General features: G+C 39.1%; 1 protein-coding gene across 3 annotated transcripts in view; it reads right to left on the reverse strand.

Annotated features, from left to right (window-relative positions):
* Positions 1–12,295, reverse strand: part of ABCC8 (ATP binding cassette subfamily C member 8) — a 1,340,683-nt gene that overhangs the window by 389,630 nt on the left and 938,758 nt on the right. The window lies entirely within an intron of this gene.

The following is a 12,295-nucleotide window of genomic DNA, read 5'->3' on the forward strand; positions in this document are numbered from 1 at the left end:
TACCTCATTTCTACCTTTCTAAGCACTGTACATTACAAATGTTGAATTCACCCAATTTAATGGTACTGAAATGGACTTCCTCCGCAGGATAGAAGACTGAGATGGCCTAGTGAAGATTCAAACTCGTGGCCATCAGATCGGAGGAGATACCAGCAGTGAGTGTTTAACTCAGAGAGCCATCTTTTTGATATAAAAAGATAGTTTGGAAATCAGAAGCATGTATACACATTGCAGATAGGGCCGGAATACGTGCAGATACTTGGGGCCCAATTCACAGAACTAACTTAAGACAAACTTAAGACAAAATCCTAACTTTACTACTAATGAATTCCCTCTGTGAATACCAAAGTAGTAAGTTTAGGATTTTGTCATAAGTTAGTCCTGTGAATGGGGCCCTTGGGTATTATTCCAATGTTTCCATTTTAGTTGTAAAATATATATTTTTACATCACAGAAAAATACTACATTTAAGACATGAGGCCATGTCAAAGTCAGAAAATTAGATGACATGAGGCCATGTCAAAGTCAATAGTCAAAGTCAGAAAACAAGATGACACGAGGCCTTGTCAAAGCCAGTAGTAAGAACTCATCATTAAGCAACACCGAGCACATGTGTGCACCATTGCTCACAACACTGCGCTTCAAAACCAAAGAGTACATTCCACACCTCTCTCTCCCTCTCACGCTTTCAAATGCATATCCCACACCTTCTATTCTTGGCAAGACTATTCTACTTTATGACAGCTCCCCCTGAAAGACAACAAGATTGTAAGGAAGAAGAGAAGCAGGCATATGCAGAGCCGTCTCATATATCCAGGCTAGGGTAAAATGACACACCAAAGTCAGTTAAAATGGTGGTAGTCGAAGGTCATCATAGGGTGCCAAACCACAAGAGTGGCTCTTTCACTACACCTGGTCAAATTGTTTTAAATTTTGCCACCTTACATCTTACAGGGTGGACCACTAGTGACACTAGGAACATTCTAACCAAGGCTCAAATGATTCTGGAGATGTTATTCTGCAAATCTCTAGCAGTAAATGGACACACTGAGTTTCTATGTTTTATGTAGTTACTAGATGAATAGTTTCATTGCAGAAATATGTTTTACTCTGAAAACGTTAACTGATTGTATTGTTTGCCATGGGCATTCTACGCTTCTGAACTGTTTAATCATCATGATATGATTATACTTTAGTGCTGAATTTGCAATGACAACCTTGGACAAAGTCCGTCAGACTGACTTTTTAGGTCTGGCTACATACTACTTTAGCAGACTGTAAACAGACCTGTTGTCACCCCTACACATTCATGACAGCACACAACACACACATATCAATACAGAAAGAGGCTTTTGGATTTTAGGCTTTAGCTAGTGGCTTGTTTAGGGGAAGCTACCTCAGGCATTGGCACAATGGGGTGTCCATCACATCTTGGAACCAGCCCATGGCATTGCTCGAATGTTCACAATGTAATTTCACAATGTAACATTGAGTATTGATGATGAGGACAAAGGAGTTCTTTACCTTGGTCTAAAGTACATACATATAGTTTCACTTTGATTAAAAGCGCACACACATACACACAGAGTGTTGTGAAAGGCATCCATGCCTTTATTGGAATGGGCTATAAACTGTAGTAAGAGTTTGCAAAATATTCCTCATGGTGTACAGTGTTGAGATTAAGCATTGAAAAGATAAAAAACAAGGTGTTGCCAACCACAATATTGTGACCTTAAGTTACATCTCTCTGCCATGGAAGTTTCTGCTCATTAACACATTAACTTGCCTGTGACAAATACAGATTCAAGGCTGTAGAGTGTGTTGCTAAAAGTAGATGACTGTGCTTTGTGAGACATGGAATCTTTGTCATAAAGGATTTATTCTGTACTAATAACTCAATGCATGTGATTGCATCCTCTTAGTTGTTTTTGTTGACTTTACGATGCCTGTGAAACATAGTACATTTTGTGCAACGGTATATGCTGCATTCTCACTCAGAGCTATTTCTCAAAGCTGCAAATGTTATGTCACTATTCAGAAAACAATTGAATACCTTTTCATGTTCAGAAGTATTATTTCTTATTAAAGAGTAGACAACTGTGGTCTGGAAATGTTATATTTCAGCTGAATGTAATCAGATCAAAATTCTGTACATTGAGTTACAAAGTGGTGTTTTGCATCAAATGTTGGTTATGTAGTGTACGTATACATTGGAGGAGATATTTACACCTGTTCTTTCTATGTTTAATGCATCTTTTCATTCAGTTGTTTGCTAATGTAAACTACTTTTTCATTAAGTTTTGTGCCAACTGCATGATATAGAATACTCATTTTTAAGTTGTCAGCTAATCTTTCCTCTGTAGGAGTTTGAGGTTCCAGTAAATTAGGTTTTACTTTAGGTGGTGAAATTGAAATGGCAAAATGTGTAACAGGCTCCACAGTCCGATCTTCAAATTAATCAGTCATAGGCAGAATAAACAAAATCATAAAATGGTAGATCATTAATAAAATGTATTTTGCCAAAATGTAATTCTTAACAAATGGAAGTCATGGTGGGAATAAAAGATACCAAATGTGTGGCAAGCCAGCATCTTTACTTCAGCAGTTGGTTTGCAGGTGTTTGAATGGGTGAGCTGAGTTGGGAATGGATAATGGTGGACACCAACAAAGAGGATACTGGTGGTTCCCTGCTGAGGAATTCTGGACCCTATCATGATACTAATTTGCAGCCGTATGCAGGTGCAAAATGGGCCAGTGCACCTCTTTCTGACAATATCCCAATATCTACAGTGAATACACCAATTTGGTTGCAGTGAGGGATAGCATGGGCACTGTAGATTACAACATTTACTTGAAAAGATATGCACAAGGCTCCCTTATTTGTTTGTGTGCAAGCACAACATGTGATCATGATACAGTCCCAAAACAGTAGTGTCTTGGAGATACGTTGTGAGTATAAACAATTGCTTGAAGAATGTGGATAGGATTAACAGTACCTCAAAGAGTCAAAACACAGATCAATGGGCTTGTCAACCACAGTACAAAAATCTCACTTAAGTTCCCCGTGGCACAGTGGCTCTGTTGGGAAATTTCTTAAGAGGCTCCAAAGTATGAGGTTCAGCTGTCTAAAACTCTCTGACATTGAATATGGACCAAAGTGGAGTGTGGAATTGCTACTACAACAACAGGTGAATTGAAATAGCTGAGAATTGGAGTTACTTGTGATGTCAATTTTCTTGCATTGAACAGCATGAATGCTAGATCTCTCTCTGCACTGTCTATAATGCTTTAGTTTCATGTAGAGAGCTACAAATGAAGGATACATTCTGTTCTCCTAGTGCTGTGTTGGTAACTCTGACATCCCAGTATACTGCATAAATACTTCCCTAGAGTAAAAAACATGGGACAGTATACAACTACAATGGACTAAATGGCAGATTCACTTTCATCAATAAAATTAAGGGGTTTCCAACAATCTTCATATGGTGACAAAGATGAGCCTGCTGCTGCAGGCAGAGTAAAACAGGTTATAGTATTCTGCGGATCCAAGCATTAGTTTCTGAACGACCAATGAACAGAAGGGTCAGTGAGAGCATGCAGTTAAGATCACTGAGCAATAGTTATGGTTGAACTAGAAGTAAATGAAGAGCACCTTCAACTCCATTAATACAGAATATACTTAGCTCCTTGTAGCAGGCGGGTGAAGCTTGCTGTCATACCTGCTGCACCTCCCCCATTCAAACCAGTCCTTTAAAGCATAAGTCACAGCAATAATTAAGGGAATATGTTAAATTCCACACATCTAATTCCCTTCATTTGATTGATGTGTCTTTGTCACTACTTAGAATCACTCTTACCTTTTCTGCCTCCCCCAATAAAAAAAATGCCAAAAACATAGGACATATTTACTTGTATATTGACTTGCAGATAACAATATCAGTGGGAAAATGTATCTTTGAATAATTGTTGAAAACCAATAAAATGATTGTCTTTTCAAATTAATATTAGTGATTTAAATTAACTTTTTTTGTACAATCAAGTGAATGATAGTTGATGTTGTCCATGTTATTAGTGTATATTATTAAAAAGAAAGTATATAATGTGGACCTAACCCATTAGGGCAATGAAGCTTTTTATATAACATCATGGATTATAAATGCAGCAGTGCCCTACTGCAGAGGACAAATGAGTCTGCTTATATTAGTCATCGACTTCTCATATGAAGTAGGTAGGACAGAAGAGAAGAGTTAGGGGAATTGGATTTAGCGTTAGCAGCGGAGATGTGAGCACTGTGAGCACTGCTTTAAAAGGGAACCTATATCTCTATTACTTAGGCTTAGGCTTGCTACCTCCTTTTCTTTTTAGGAAAAATACATTTACTTATGGGAAAAGTTAAGAAATAGGTTTGGTGAAGAATGTTTGGTGCAATATGTAACTCCTTACAAGATCAACAGATAAAATGTCTCTAAAGTGGCCATTATGTTAATTAAAAAGTGATTAGCAAACGACTGTTAGATGTTGGTAGCCTGTTTCCCATTTTGAATCACTTTAATGTACTTACTTCCACAGACGTGGGGACAAATGGAACTAAAAATGGGTGACCATTGAGTGACTGTTGCGTATTACACTAATAAAGTCTTATGTTACAAATAGATTAGGTGAAAAGTAGTGAAGAGGGAAACTTGGCTGTCTGATCTTTAAGGCTTTAGCCGGTACAGCTCCTGCCTTTACTGCCGCTAAACTCAAATCTTACGTCCCCACTCGCAACCTTCGGTCTTGCTACAAACGCCTCTTGTGTATCCCCCGTTGTAGAAGGAAGAAACACGGCGTCATGAGCTTTTCCTTCTTGGCCCCCTCTTTTTGGAACTCTTTACCCCTTACTATCAGGATCACTGCTTCCTACATGGACTTCTGTAGGGCTTTGAAGACCTGGCTTTTCTTGCAAGCTTTTGCCGAGTAGGTTGCTCTTCACTCTCCACTTACTTCCGTCCTCAGCGCCAAGAAACCGCCTGGTCTACGAGCGCTCTACAAATCTTTTAACTTTAACTTTAACTCTGTTAATATTGGATGCTCCGTGAATAGCTCCAGTTTGCAGCCCTCTGATATGTTGATATGTTAACACTGATCAAACTTAAAGGGTTAAAGGATTGCCAGGTGGTAATGGGTGGATCCTTGTGCATTGTTTGTTGGAGAAGCAGTACATGCTCGGGCTGTATGTCACAATATAGCAGCGGAAATATCCACTCCATAACATTATCATCAAGGTTAATATAGGATTATTTACTTTGCTGTGAAGTAATAGGAATGTCAATATCATCAGTAAGATATATCTACAAGTCAATATTTTAACTGCAATATTGTTGTACAGATTAGCTCGGGTTCAATGAACCCTGAAAGGCTGTCATCAGAAAGCCATTGCTTTTCATCCATCTTTGATAAAGAGATGCCACATAAATTGCTAGATATAATGGCTAACAAATGTAGAAGTTCTTAAAATGGGTTGACTAACACTTGGTTCAACTATGGTCAGGAGTACCAAAAGAATAAAGGAACTGTCGTAAGATATTCCCATAGCTGTAGGTGGAGCAACATCTTGGATTTAACTGCAAAGTGCCAGTGGGATCCCAATACACTTTAGATCCCAACCAATATTTTGTAAGAGCTGTTCAAAACATTTTATTGAATTTATGATAAGGCAATAGACCAAACAAAAAAGAGCACAGATGAGGTACATTTAAATTTACAATATTTCATTATAATAATACTTGTACCTACACAAAGAAAATGGCAGCTTAATAGGAACTACAAAAGTAGAAAATAAAAGAGGGAGGCAAATCAATAGCTATTTTAACAAGTATATAACAACAGAGGCACATAGTAAAATCCGACAAACTATACTCATTATAGAATATAAACTCTTAATAATATAATTTCTATATAATAATCAATTGGTTTCCAGAAAGACTGATAAGTAGATGTGTTATGAACAACACCCAACATAGTTAGATCACCTCCTTTTCTGGTAAAATATTCTCAATGACCACCCTGAATGAATTGGCAATAACAAAGTGTTTTTCCAATTGACAGTAATTGATATCAGAGCAGCAGATAGCAAAAAGTCATATAGCTAGGTATTTGAATTTGACAGTGTTGTTGAAAGTAATATTGATTTACAAATCAACATATTATATGAAAGCTTATCTGATTAATGAATTTCTTTTATAACATCCCATAATAAATCTCTTCCTAAAACTAAGACAATATTACATTCAAAAAGCATATGTCTTAATGAACCTAGAAACAACTTACAATACCAAAATTAAGTGAATTCAACATTTAAGCATTTAACATTTTTAATGTCCATAACAATTAAATAGTATGACAGAATTAGTTTGATATAATGGCACATGTAACCATCCAAAGACGCAATTTATCCATATTTTCTTTCATACGTCTTGAGAAACAGATACATTGAGTTCATTATTCCAAAAGGAAGAGATAAAGTAATGCTATTCTTGTCAAAATAGTTCAAGTTCTTATAATACATCGACATATTATGAGATGTAGTGGCTATTGTTTGAAAGTAGGTTTCGAAATCAGATATGTTTACCATTGGAAAATTGTTTGGAAATGAGTCTAGAATGGAGTTACATAATAACTCATATTTAGAAATATCTGGTAGAAGCAGAATAAACATTTGTTGCAGTTCTTAAAAGGATAATAAAGTAATATTATGATATACATCTTATCAATGAAAAAAGGCCTGCATTTATCCAATATTGCCAAAATTGTATGTTTCGATTACGTTTTATGACAGGATTATACCATAAGGATATATTCAAGGTGTGAGAATTAGATGTTTGCAAAGAGAGAATCCAGCAATATAAATTTTTTAGATTTTAGTAAAGCGGATGGAAATAATCAGGAGTTAGAAAAAAACTTAGTGGCCGATTCCAATCTCGGTTGGAAGGGCACCAAATCGGGTTTGGCATTAGCGAATCCGATTCGGAGGCTGATTTTCAATCCTAGTCGTACATGGGTCCGGATGTAGAAGTACAATGCAAACAAGTGCAAAATCTCCGTCCGAATCGTTTCCAGGTCCGAACTGCTCCATACAACTCCATCACAAGAAAACCGTGGCGCGCAATGGAGACATTTCACGACCGAGCTAGTGTGATGCTCGATTCGGACAGCCGTGGGTTTCTGCAACACAGGCATGTACGGTGCAGATTGCACGACGTGTACCCACTGTAGGTGGCGCACTTGTCCGCGAAGTACTCATTCAGTCAATGGGAGCTTATGTACGCGTCGTACAACCGGCCCCAATTGACTTCTATGGGAGTCCGACCGAACCGAGTCTGACAACATACGGCTGCATAAAACTCGCTTGGTCAGACTGCAGGAGGCCAGATCGGTCAGAAAACACCCCGGATCCGCTCGGTCGGATTGCTTTCCGACCCAGATCGGAATCGGCCCCATAGTAAGTAATGGAGGTAGTGGAAACAGTGAAATCAAACTTTTCTCACTGAAAAGCCAAAAAGGTGTACATTTGAACTCTGTATTGGTTAACCACAATGTGCTTTGTTTTAAAATAAACAATTTATGATGAAAAAAGAAATGTGGTCAACCAAACTCACCATTACATTCTGTAATTTTCGATTTTTTATAGCTTATATGAGGCGTTTTATTATTCCAAATGAATTTCGATATTAAGGTGTGTAAAGACTTATAGAACTTAAAGGAAAATTGAGTAGATGTCAACTTTCCCTGAAAAGATAAATGTAAGCAGACCACTTATGAATTTTGTCTTTGATATGACTAAGAATATATTCACAGTTCAAATAAATCGATTGTTTAATGGTATAAGAGAAAAGGATATCAAGATATTTGACTTTTCCCTTTTGCCATATTATTCAATTGTTGGGAAGCATATCAGGGCCGGGGTACAATGCATATTTAAAGGAAATAATTCAGCCTTATTAGTGTTTAGAGTATAACCTGAAATTGAGCAATACGTTTGAATTAGATTTATTAGGGGGGGATAGAAGAATCAGGAAGGCTAATATACAACAAAACATCATCAGCGTAGGCTGTAGTAACTTTTATTTCTATGCAGCATCTGATGGCGATGAGTAGAGGCTCAATCGCAAAAAAAAAAAGCAAAGGTGGCAAAGGACATCCTTGACGAGCGCCTCTAAAAAGGAAAAAATTGTTTGAAAGCTGACCTTTGGTAAAAAGTCTAGCAGAAGGACCGGAATAGATTTTGGAAACCATATGGATAAAGGAATTGGAAAAAATTAAATGCAGATAAAGTACAAAATAAATACTGCCAATTAACTTTGTCAAACGCTTTTTCAGCATCTAATTCAAGGACACCAGCAGGAAAATATAAAGCTGACACAGCTTCAATTACATGAAAGAATAATCTAGTGTTGTTTACAGAATGTCTGTGTTTCATGAAATCTATTTGATCAATGGGAACAATAGTATCAAATTTAGAAGCCAATCTGGTAGCAAGAATTTTTGAATAAAGTTTACAATCTTGATTAATTAAAGAGATAGGTCGGTAATTTGAAACAACAGTTGGACCTTTTTTTAGGTTTTGCAAGGAGAATAATCAAAGCTTCAGTAAAGAATTCTGCAGTACAAGCTGAAATACTAAAGTGAGAAAATAACTTTAGTAAATGAGATATCAGATAAGGATAACATTCTCTATAAAATTCAGCAGGTTTACCATTCAGTCCTGGTAATTTACAGTTTCAGAGATTTAGGGCCAGATGTAGGTAGCTTAAATCCTGGTTGGTAACGGCCGAAAATCGGTGAATTTCCCGTTACCGACCGGTATTTAGCCCTTCCCAATGTAGGAGGCTGTAAATAAGGATTTGGTAATTTACCAATTCCTAATTTTAAGGAATTGGTGAAATACCAATTCCTTATTTTAAGGAATCTCTAAATTACCGAATCCTTAAAAACTATGTAGGTAGCACTTAAGTGAGTGCATTTTTGCTTTAAGGATTCGTTATTTACCACCAACTACAAGTTGGTGGAAAATACCGAATACCTTTAAAAAAGCAATATTTGCTTTTTTCAAAGTGCCATGTGGCAGACAGGGAAATAATCATGAAATGTTGACAAGAGTGTGGGTTTATTATTGTCATTTAGAACAACATTCATATTCGATGCCACGAGAGTGGTATTGTTGGGTGGCACTGAGTTGTAAAACACCTGAAATAAGAGCAAGGTCAGAAATATCAATCTTGTTAATTGTAGGATCAGAAAATTATTGAATTATTGAGCAGCAAATTAACAAATAATCAATTCAAGAGTAAGAATTATGAGGGTCAGAGAAAAATGTAAACATGTTTGTCTTTCGGGTGATATAGATGCCAAATATCTACCAATTTGGTTTATTTAAAAAAGGATTTTAAAGCAAAAAAAGCTTTAGGTAGACGATATGTAGTTTAAAGTCACCGCAAAAAAAAGTGAACCATTACCTATTTTATTCACTTCAGAAGTGAAGGTAGACCGAAAATGAGGGTCATCATTGGTTAATTATATGAAAAATGGTAGTATCAATTATAATTTTTGCTATAATGCTATGATGTAACAACTTTCTGCATATGAACATTTAGATAGTAATTGAACATTTAATTTCTTTTTTAAAAAGGATAGCATCACCGTTCTTCCTTTTAACTGCAGGAGAAGCAATAACATTAACCATCCATTGTTTATTCATATAAGATACAACTATATAATATGTATGAGTTTTTTGAAGTAAGCAAATATTAGCTTTATATCTGGCTAAATAATCTAAAACTTTTTTTCTTTTATCAGGGTGTTGTAATCCTTTAACAATAAACGAGACTGTTAGAACTGGGGGTCTTTAGTTGGCAGAGGTAGGTACCACTGTCCAAATAGTGACCCTTACTTCTAGTCAGGGCAAGGAGATAACCCTCTGAGATAACCCCTGCTCACCCTCTAGGTAGCTTGGCATGAGCAGTCTAGGCTAACCAGAGGCAATGTGTAAAGTATTTGTACCGACACTCACAGTAACACAGTGAAAACACTACAAACTGACTCCACAACAGTTTAGAAAAATAAAGGTATTTAATCTAAACTACACAAGACCAAAACGACAAAAATCCAACATACACAGTTCAAGAATATGGTTTCAAAAGAGTTCTTAAGGTTGCGATCAAAATTCTTCAGGTTGCGTTACAATAATTCACAGATGCTTGAAAAGTTCACAGATGCTTGAAAAGTTCACAGTTGCGTCACGTTTACTCACAGTACCTTTTAGTTGCAACAAAGTTCCAAAAGCAGAAGCTGGTGCGGTGGAAAACAAGCGATGCGTTGCTCCTGAGACCCTGGGGAGGCGATGCGACAACCCCGCTGCAGCAGCGGGCGTGTTGCGACGAATCCGGTCTGTATGGGGAGGAAGGCCTCTTGTATGGATTCCGGTGCGGAGGTTCCGTAGTCTCGTAGGGGCTGCGACGATCTCCGGGGCAACGATGCGCGGTCCAGCGGTGATCCTTTCTCTCGCAGCTCCTCGATGCGATGGCTCTACGACGATGCTCGCAGCGACGTGATGCGGTCCGCAAGCAAGCGGTGCGGCGATCTCACCCAGCGACGACAGGCTCTGCGACGACACTCGCAGCGATGTTCGACTTTCCCGCAAACGAAGGATGCGACGGCTCTGGCAGCAGCGTCAGGCGCTGCGACGATCTCGACCTTCGTAGCAGCGGGAAACTTCTCGCACTGTCGGGGATGCGCTCCGCAAGCGAGCGTTGCGACACTTTTCAATTGCAAAAGTCTCTCAAGCTTAGTTTCAAGCTTCCCAGCACAGGTACAACTTCCAGAGGCCCCACAACTGGATCAAGCACTCTAGGAAGGACAGAACTCTCTCAGCAGAGTTCAGGGAAGCTGGGGGTGAAGCCCTTTTGTTCCTGGGACTTCAGTACAGGGAGCCAGCTCTTCTCAGGCCCTTGGAGATTCCTTCAAGCAAGGGGACACAGCACAAAGCAAAGTCCTTCCCCTCTCCTTGGCAGCAAAGTAACAGCAGGTCAGTCCAGCAGAGCAACAGAAGGACAGTCTTCCTTCTTCAGTTTCAGCTTTCTCCTTGGCAGAGGTTCCTTCTTGATTCCAGGATGATCTAATTTTCTGTTGTCAGGGGTCCTGTACTTATACCCCTAAAAGTCTTTGTTCTCTTTGTGCAAGTGGGCCCTGAGCCCGGTCTGAACCAGTTCTGGGTGTTTCCTGAGTACTTTGTTTTGCTGGCTTCTCCTTTCCTTTCAGAGTGAGGGGCAGGGTCGTCAGCCGCCCAGCAGGAGGTGGAGCCAGCATTGTGGAAGGCAGGCACAGCCCTATTCAGGCCCAGGTGCTAACTCCTCCCACCACTCCAGTTGCAAATGAAGTCATTCAGCCTAGGGCTGACTCAGCCAGCCTCCTGGGGCATCCCCAGCCTCTGTCACTCTCAAACCAGACAGTCAATCCACAAACAGGCCAAGGCAAACAGAAGGGTCAGACAAGAGAACAGCAACTTTCTAAAAGTGCTGTTCCCAAACACAGGATTTAAAAACAACTTTTCCTAAAAGATGTGTTATTAAATTCTGAGTTCAGGGATACTAGATACTTATGTCCCATCTTGTTCCTATGGGAAGAAATGCTGGAAGCCACTGTAGCCAGCATCCCCCATGTTAATCTATGGAGCAAGATAGCCTTACAATAGTGAAAAACGAAAATGGCTGCCATTCACTATCAGAGCATGTCACCTGCACTAGTACATGCTCTACCTTTTACATACACTGCACCCTGCCCAGAGGGGTACCTTAGGCCTTCCATAGGGGTGACTGATGTGCACAAAAAGGGAAGGGTTAGGCCTGGTCAGTGGGGACACTGACCAGGAGGACATGGCAGTTTCTAAACTGCACAGAGGCACTGCAGTGGCAGGCCTGAGACACCATTTTAGAGCTACTCCTGTGGGTGGCACAATCAGTGCTGCAGGCCCACTAGTAGCATTTGTCATCATCAGCCCTGGCACACCCAGTGCACTTTACTAGGGACTTCATGGCGATACAAATATGCCAAACATGTATATCCAATCAGAATAACAATTTACATAGGGAGCACTTACACTCTGGCACTGATCAGCAGTGGCAGAGTGTCCAAAGCATCTAAACCAGCAAAAACGAAATCCAGCACAGCATCAAAAAAATACACGAGGTAGAGGCAAAAAGATAGGGGAAAACCACGCCAAAGATGCCAGGTCTAACAGAGACAATTTTACTTCTATTAA

Source organism: Lissotriton helveticus, chromosome 3_1 (assembly GCF_964261635.1).
Source record: "Lissotriton helveticus chromosome 3_1, aLisHel1.1, whole genome shotgun sequence".
In the NCBI taxonomy this organism is placed as follows: domain Eukaryota; kingdom Metazoa; phylum Chordata; class Amphibia; order Caudata; family Salamandridae; genus Lissotriton; species Lissotriton helveticus.